The sequence below is a fragment of the Dioscorea cayenensis genome, chromosome 6 (assembly GCF_009730915.1).
Source record: "Dioscorea cayenensis subsp. rotundata cultivar TDr96_F1 chromosome 6, TDr96_F1_v2_PseudoChromosome.rev07_lg8_w22 25.fasta, whole genome shotgun sequence".
Taxonomy (NCBI): domain Eukaryota; kingdom Viridiplantae; phylum Streptophyta; class Magnoliopsida; order Dioscoreales; family Dioscoreaceae; genus Dioscorea; species Dioscorea cayenensis.
In genome coordinates this window covers 4,743,753-4,752,902 of record NC_052476.1, presented here as the reverse complement: position 1 = coordinate 4,752,902, position 9,150 = coordinate 4,743,753, and positions in this window count along the sequence as shown.

The following is a 9,150-nucleotide window of genomic DNA, read 5'->3' as shown; positions in this document are numbered from 1 at the left end:
GCCGTAATGGTAAAGGCGGGTTCATCATCATTCATTACGCTTTTTGGGTGAGATAGCCTTTTGAATGCAGATACTCTTGGTGACTCACTTATAGCAACGTCCTCGCCAGTTGCAGGAACAATCACATTACGGCGGCGACCTTTGTATAAAAGCCGCGGGACTGTCAAGTTCTCCTCTGAAGGTGCAGGTCTCCTTACGAATTGTACCGACTTAGATATCGTGCCAAAAGTCAGCTCAACTCCTGCAGCTCCAATGTTAAAGGTGTAGTTGGGCAATTGAACCTCAGTTCCTTCGCCAAGGAAAATCATGAGTTTCGGGCTTCCAGAGATAGTTGAGTTCTTGAGTGCCATTTCTTCTTCTTTTCCTTCAAAATAAAAAGAAAAATTATTAGATATCTTTCATAGGATGTAGGAACAATGCCTTTACTTGTACTTTTGCCTCAAAGATGGGAGGAAAAACAGTGCCACCAGGCGTGCCAGAAATTTGTGGGATCAAAAAAATATACATCTGGCATCATGTCTGTGAAGAAGACACCACCTGATACATCGACGCACAAATATCATATTTGTTTTGTGGGTTCTTCCATTTCCAATAGAGGCAAGCCTCTATTATTAATCACCTCAGATTAGTATCTTGGGAACCTCCGATCAAGGGAAAAATTACAAGTAAAGGTAAGAAGATTTGCGAATTATAAATTCTGCTACTTTATTATATAAACATATTTATGACATCACTTACATATATATATATATATATATATTATATCATTGTCGCTGCCTGTGCCTTGCCACCGCGTTGCGTGCCTTATTACTGCGTTGCATATTTGGCTAGCTGTTGTATGCGATATGCATCTTGTTATCACTTTGAAATTTGTCATTGTTTTTGGGACATGAATTTTAATCGTTGACTAACCCATGGTGTTGCTTTGGATCGAAAGAAATGTTGTTCAAATACCACACTTGATATATATCCATACTCATATTGTCTCTCTTATGGTGAGCTATGGATTTTTTTGAATTTATATATGTGCATGCATGTATCTCATTATTTCTTAATAGAGCTCCAAGTGTATCTCTTGCGTGGTGGAACCCATATATATATATACATATATACATATATTTTTATTGCATACTCTTTCTCTTCTTTTTTTTAATATATTTTTTTATTTTTAGTTTTTTATCTCATGCACATGGGTATGCTTTCTCATTCTTTTGTTATTATTATTTTTCTAAATTTCATGCACGTATGCTATGCACCCCTCCCCTCCCCTTCTTTAATTTTTATGCACATAAGCATGCTTTTTTTATATATATATATTTTTTTAATGGTGGCCACCTCTTTAACTCATGAACATGCATGATTTTTGTTTTTAAAAAAAAAATTTGTTATGCACGTCTGCATGCTTGAATGCCCATAAGCAAGCTTTTCATTTATTATCATTATTATTTTATTATTATTATTATTATTATATTTATTTTTTGTTTCTTGGCCATGCATGTATGCACATGCTTTTCATTTTGGAAGTTCAACGTACATGGTAAGTTAGCTTTCTTTTTTTTATTGATGGGCCCATGCTTTTTTTTTATTTTTTTTATTTTTTTTCCATGTCATGAGACTATAGCATACCATATTGATCCCATGCACAAATTACCATCATTACCCCTATCACCATCTCAATAACAGATGTTCACAGTTCCATGCTATATTTACACAGTATGAAACCAGATGGGAGACTAATAACATGGCTAAATATTTTTTTCTAAAAAAACAAATCTTGACTTTAGGATGGCATCTCAATGACTGCTACCAAAATAAAGGGCAGAGAGTCAAAATACACCTTGTTTAGAAACCCAACTGAAGGCCTAAAAAAGATCAACCGAAATTGTTCACCAAACGACTTGGACGACTATCTGGCAGGTATATATGCAGAGATATCAATTTGTTCAGGAAGCTCCTTAATGTCAACTTCAAACCTCTCTTAGACCTTAATGAGAATTTCTGAGTCAGATACCGATGACACTAATGTAATTACGAGCCTCTTGGTTCCAAAATGACTAGCACGACCAACCCTATGCAAGCATATTTCAACAGAATCGGGCATATAATGCCCATGACAATCTAATCAGTGGCCACAAGGATATTTTGTGCTCCTCTTTAACAAATTGGAATGTCATCCTGATTAGCTTTATAATATTCATATAAATGCGGGTTTCTCATTATACTAGCATCAAACTCGGGCGGAGCAAAGAAGATTTCATCTGAAGTCCTCTTGGACCTGAAAAGCTTCCCCATTTTTAGAATAGTGATGAAGGATGCGTCCAGGACCTGGGGAGAGATAGCTTTCCACACTGAAGTCCTTCTAGCCAAATGAGTGAATGATGGGTTTGTAGCGGAGGTGATGGAGAACCATGCCATGCCTTCAGAATTAGCAATCTTACAAAAAACAAGTCTCAATAATCTTTACATGACAAGTCATCAAAACATCAATCTAGATTGTAAACAAGAAAATGCTACTCGAAAGGCTGATTTCAAGAAATCAAAATTTTCTCAGTTATGAAAAATTTAATTTAAAGGAATGAGCAATGGCCTTAAAACACTCTCTAACTTAGCCGCCGTCACGACTGGGTCGAGAGCAGTGAAAGTGTTTATAACTTTGACGTTGGCCCACCGACAGCCCGTGTGGTGACTCCGAATTCTTAGTGTGTATCCATCAAAGTTCTACGCCCCACCTGAACTGGACATAAGCTCGGGTCTTCACGCCACCTCAACAGGCTGGCCGTGATGACCGCCTATTGCAGTAGGGCAGGGCACCGCCCAGTCACCATCAAAACCTATGGAAGCTCAATAGTACAATATATATGTAACAAGCATGCATTCTAGATCCATGACACCTTCCCCAACCTGGGATGAAAACTAAATCCACAAGTCTCTATGGTAAAGCTCAATAACAAGTAAACATGCTCACAAGAACCATTCTGATTTCCCAAAGCATGAAGCAATAAAAGCATAATACTTTCGATTAACCAATAAGAGTTTTCCAAATGCAATTCAAAGGCCGGGAAGTATCATCCAAATCGATCAACACGAAATGAAAAAGAATACGATAAAAACCAAGACATGATTATAAGTCACACAATGACATAATTTAAATCAAATTCTACTAAAATGTGCATCAACATAACCCCCACTCACAGAAATGGCAATTTCTCTTTCTTGCAAGCTAATCCTTGGCTAATCCTCTACCTCAAGCTAACGCTTCCCTTCTTACCAAAGTACAACCAACAACAATTATTTATACAAAGGCCAAGCAAGAAATCCTAGGGTTCTTCTACCAAACAACCCTACTAAACTCTAGGGGCTTGCCTAAACTAAGACCATAGGCTACAAAAGGAGATCTAAGGGTTTTAAGCTTCTCACTAACCTAAGGAAACCAAGGAAACCAAGAAAACAAGAACTCACCGGAGCTACAGTGACCCTAATCACTATGATGAAGGATTCCCCCCAATCTTTAACAAATCAAGGGAAAGACAATCATCCACACTTTCTAAACTCAAAAGCAACTACACACCAAGATTTCCACCAAAGAAACTCAAGAAAATACCACAAAAAGAGAGGGAAAGAAGAAGAAGAACCCTATCTCCAATCTTCTCAAAACTTCAAGGAATATTCACAAGAGGGGAGGAAGGAGATCCTCATGCTTCACTAACAAAGAAAAATTAGAAGAACAAGGCTCAAGCTTTAAATTGAGCAAACCAATTGATTCTAGCCTCAACAAACCAAGCAAAGAAGAAATAAGGAGAGAAGAATAGCTTACCTTGAAGAGACAAAACTGTGTGTGTGCGGGCTGGTGTGCGGCCCGCACAGTGGCCGCACACCCCACAGCTTAGGATGTGCTGCATGGTGTGCATCCCGTACACAAAGCCACAAACCTAAGGTCAACCGTGACTAACCCTCATACTATGCCCCGGTGTAAAGGGATACTCTTGACGTTTCACACTGTGTGGGGTTGCATGAAGATTTGGGGACTCAAAGTGATAAACCCTATTCCCTAATATAGATCTAATCGTTTGGTCCAAGTGAAAGACCCCTAGTCACAATTAAGCTCCAATACCAAAGACTACTTCAACACTTCACTCTGTTGCTCACGTAACTAAGCCCTAGTGGAGTTTGTCTCTTAGCCCTTCACTCTATTGTGACCGCAAAGAACTCTTATAAAGTGGTGGTAGGATAAATCACATCGGAAGAGAAAGAGAACGTTCTGCTACCTCTTGACTCACTCTCTCGACCCTCTCCAACCTAGCTTTGTCTAACCCTCATGGTGTGTCACTCATCCACAAGGATTACCAATATAGATTCTCAATCCTAGTGTCACTCTAAGGGAAAATCAATTTAACACGCATTCCACGTTAGAACTCAATTAAAAATATCAATTAAAGAAACATAATGAAAGATCAATGAAACAAAATCATCCTAAGGTTTACAAGCCCAAGCACCCACTAGGGGTTTAGCTCTCCATGGAGCAAGATACAATCAATAATGAAATCGAATGTAAAAGCATGTAATCCATAAGTAAAATACCCTCGTAGTCAGTACCAATGGTCTTGTGGAGTTGCCTCATCTTCTCTAAGTGTTCCCTCGTCATGCCTAGGGCACACCTCGCCGAATCGATGCTTATGAAAGCTCCCCCAATAACTATCTTCTAAAGGAACACGGTGTCGAAGGCCATAGAACCACTCCAAAGACCTAGCCAAAGCCTCTCGAAACCCTAGCCGTGAGCGCCTCCAAAGATGGGGAAAATATGAGAAAAAATTGGGAAAAGATCCCAAATCCAGGCTTTTATTGGGGCAGGAATCGGGCATCCACATGCCCGTGTGAATTTTCAGAAGTTGATTTCCTGTGAGCTGTGGATAATAACTGCTACAGTACTTTACTACAATAAAATGCTGCAGTACTTTGCCAAAATACTCCTAAATCCACACTTTTCATCGAGGCCACATGAATGGGCACACATTCATGCGGTAGATCGCATTGCGTCTTCAACTAAACCACATTGACAAAAATTTTGCTAGTATAGCATAAATCAGAACACATGAGTGTGACTGCTTCTGTGCCCCTCCAAATAGTGTAATTGTTCGAGCAATATGGAGATTGGCACACACTCACATGTCTTTGAGCACAACTTAAGTCTTCACGTTTGTTTACTCCCAGAATTCATCAACAATGCATCTACGATCTACTTTTGGTTCATTTCTTCCACAATTGTATTCACAACCCTTGATGCACAAAAGAACACATATACACACAAATAAGCGATAAAATCTGATCAAATTAATGCTCAATGTAAGAAACGAATACTTCGTATTACTAATACACAAGCACTTATCAAATCTCAAAAGTGGAAATTATGTTTCACCCTTGAATATTTCCCAAAAATTTTTTTGAACTAAAGAAATGAGGCCCGGGTGTTTTACCATTATGACTTCTTTTTATCAAATAGATAATTAAATGGAAAGATATTCTCTAATTTGCTAAAATTTTACATGAAAATTAAGGAACTTTTATTCATCATTTTGGGTGGTGGAGATTGTGTTTTAAACTTTAGAGATTCTTCATAGAATTCATGAGTCGAAGCAAACATTATGTTATTTAATTCCTCCTAACACCACTAGTCCATCATTGAAATCCCGAGATCATTGTTATACAACCATAGAGGTTCAATGCTATTATATCAAGAACATCATCATTGTATCTAAAAACATATTAATTATGTTTTTTAAAGAATTTTATTATTGTTTTATGCACTTATAAACGGTGTGATGTGAAGAAAAAGCAATTTGGTATTCAAAAAACCCAAAATAATTACTTAATAAAAGGTTGATTATGCAAAAAAGCAATTTGGTTTGCAAGACTACTAAACCATTAGACATACTTTTTTGAGTTGTCATATGTTAACCAAGTGTTTAGCCAAAATACCTTCTTTTGGTGATCACATTTTTAAAGCGCTTAAATCTTACGATTAGCTTGTGGGCTTCATCTTTTGATGCACCACTCATCTTAAGGTTGGATCCTAAAGTTCATTTCTAGAAGCACCATGCTCTAAATAAGTTTATAGTGAATGGAGTTCACCTTCTAATTTTATTTGAATGTCAAGTCAAAGTTCATCTCCCAAGATGATCACATCGCTAAACCAATGATAACTTAATATTGGTTCATGCAATCTTACTTCTAGGGTATTATGCTCTAATCAAGTGTCTAGTCAAAGCTTCCCCATGAAGTGATCATATTAGTAAAGCATTCTACTCATAAGGTTAGTTAGTGAAATTTACCTTTTGAGGTTCTAGCTCTAACTAAGTATTTAATTAGTGGAGATCACTCTCAAATGCAATCATATTAGCAAAGGCTGGCATCTTAATTCAACTATTAAGATGTCATGCTTCAATCTAATATCTATTAGTGGATTTCATTCTTGAAAAAGTTTCATTGGTAAAACACTTCAATGAGGAAGAGATCCGCTGTTTACTCTTTTCTCCATAATTATTGCATTTTAGAAATTAATCATATCTTTTTAGATATATTATTTTATGTAAAAAATTACTCTAACAAAAATTCCATTTTAGTTAACATATAACAAGGCCTAAATCTTAGTACAAATTAAAAGAAAAAGGGAAAAAGAAAAACAACAAACTAAGGGAGTTCTCTACCTTGAATGACTTGTTTGCCATCACATCACAAATTCAAAAAACCAATAAAATAGAGAAAATTAAATATCTTTGGAAGTTAAACCTATCAACCAACTAAAATGAAAATTGGAAAATTAATTAACTAATCAAGAAAGACCATTATGAAGGAGCAAAAGGAAATGGCAACAATAATGGGAAAGAGAAGAAAAACAACAAACTAAGAATTATAGATTTGAAGAGGGTGCAAGGTGGGCGGTGCTGGTGGCAGCTGTATGAAAGAGGAGAAAGGAAAAGAAAGGATGAGGTTCAAGGCTTTCGGAAGCCTACTTGTGTAATTAGGGTCTAAATATTCTTAATAAATTTAGAAATGAATTCCAAAATCATATTCTAACTATATTTAAGTAAATTTTTGGTTGGTCACCAAACTTTGGTCTTTTTTCATTTTGGTGACCAAACTTCAATTTGAATCTAAATGGTCACCCATCTTTGATTTGGATTTACGGGCAGGTTACTCCATGGTTTACCGCCCCGCTTTGCCTACATGGTCACTGGAATTACTAATTGCACCGGTCCGTCACATGTAATTAACACCTCTTGGACTATCCATGCCACTAAGAAGATGCCTGCCTACTCATTACCGCCCCGCCACCCAAACTGAAGGCATCCATATCATTTAATACTAGCCACGTCAGCGTCATCTTCATTGCTCTTCATGAGAGACAACAATGCTTGGGCTAGGCTTTGGCTAGAAAGAGCAAATGAGTGGAAGAGGATCTTTGGCTATCATGCTAGTTCGAGAATGTTAATCCCTTTTTGAAGATTTGAAGATATTACCCTACCCAAACAAACTCTTCGTATGTTATTTAAGAAAATGATGTTTTGATTTGAATAGCTTAAAATCATTGTAAACTCTAATTGATAAACACAATGGGGGAGATCGAATTTAAACACTCACTATAACTTTTTGTCCTACTATGTGTAAACCATTGTTTGGTTGAAATAATATAGGCTTTTGAATATCAGATTTCCATAGTTCCATAATATTTGAAATTGTTCTGCAAATAGTCCTTTGATTATGTTTCAAATTTTGATTACTTCCCTAATTGTGAAGGGAGATTTCTTAATGTGTTTTAATGGAAACTATCAAAACTATGAAAATTGTTGACAATAAAATTTATTTGATGAGTCCCTAATGTGTCAGTAAAATCCAAATATTGTGTTGCCATTATAGGCCTTGTTGGCACCAATTGCATCCTAATTCAAGTTCAATCAAAGAAACACAATTTTAGTCCTTGCCAAAACCCTAGTTAGAAATCAGTTATGATGCGTGACAACACCCCTTAGCAGAGCAACTAGGCATATACGTCATCATCCCCCTCCCCACCCCCTGCCGCAAACACACACACACCAAAAAAAAAGTTTTACACAACAAAATCATATGTAAAATAAATGACACCTCTTCGCAAGAAACAAATTCCACCTGCATTTTAGATGTTAAGAAACAAAAAATAAAATAAAATGCCAACATTCCATCTTAAGGCATCTATTGTTCATAATATATTTGTCAACATCTTAGAAAAGAAAAAAATTAAGAATAGAAACTTTTGTTATTGAATCTAAACACACAAGAAAAAGGCTAAAAGTACACATGCTTAGGATATGTACATCAACATATAAAAATATTGAGTAAATAAAAAAAATATCTTCAATGCCATTCCATTAGTGTAAATGTAAGTATTTACATAACTTTGCAAAAACGTTATGTTTGAGAAGCTCACATTGAAAGAGAAACAAAAACATAGATCATGGAAATTTTTTGTTTTATGTACACAACTATATACAATTACATAAACAACATTAGAAAAAAATCTACAGAAATTACATTACAACATATCCCTCTTTAGTCTTTTCTTTACCATCTTTATCTTCCCCTGAGGCTTCTTAATCACATGAGGTCTTGCATGATGTTGAGTAGTTCTTTCTTTTGTTGGTACCTTAGTATGCTATTTTGTTTGACCTCTAGATTTAGTATCATTTGTAGTTGTAACTCCTCAGATTCTCCATAGTCAGACTTAATATTAGCTTCACTGCTTAATTTTGTATGTTCTCCACCCACAACTACCACAGCTTTAATTGTTTGCCTTGTCTCCTAATCTTGATCATCTGATTCATAGATGAAGCTGTCGTAAGAATCATGAAAATGACTATCTTCTTCAAACTTTTTCTGTAGTATCTCCCCAAAGAAATGTCCTTCAAATCACTATATTTTTATGCATTCGTGACACACCTAACATGTGTCCCATAGCTGCACGAATCGACTCTAGTAATATAATGTATACAGCAGGTCGAGTAGTTGAATCCACATGATTAGGGAAGTAGCAACAATTAAACTTTGCTAAATAGCCAAGTCAAATCAATGAGTGGAATGTGATCAGAAGCTATCGAATAAAAAGTAAACAAGCAATAGACA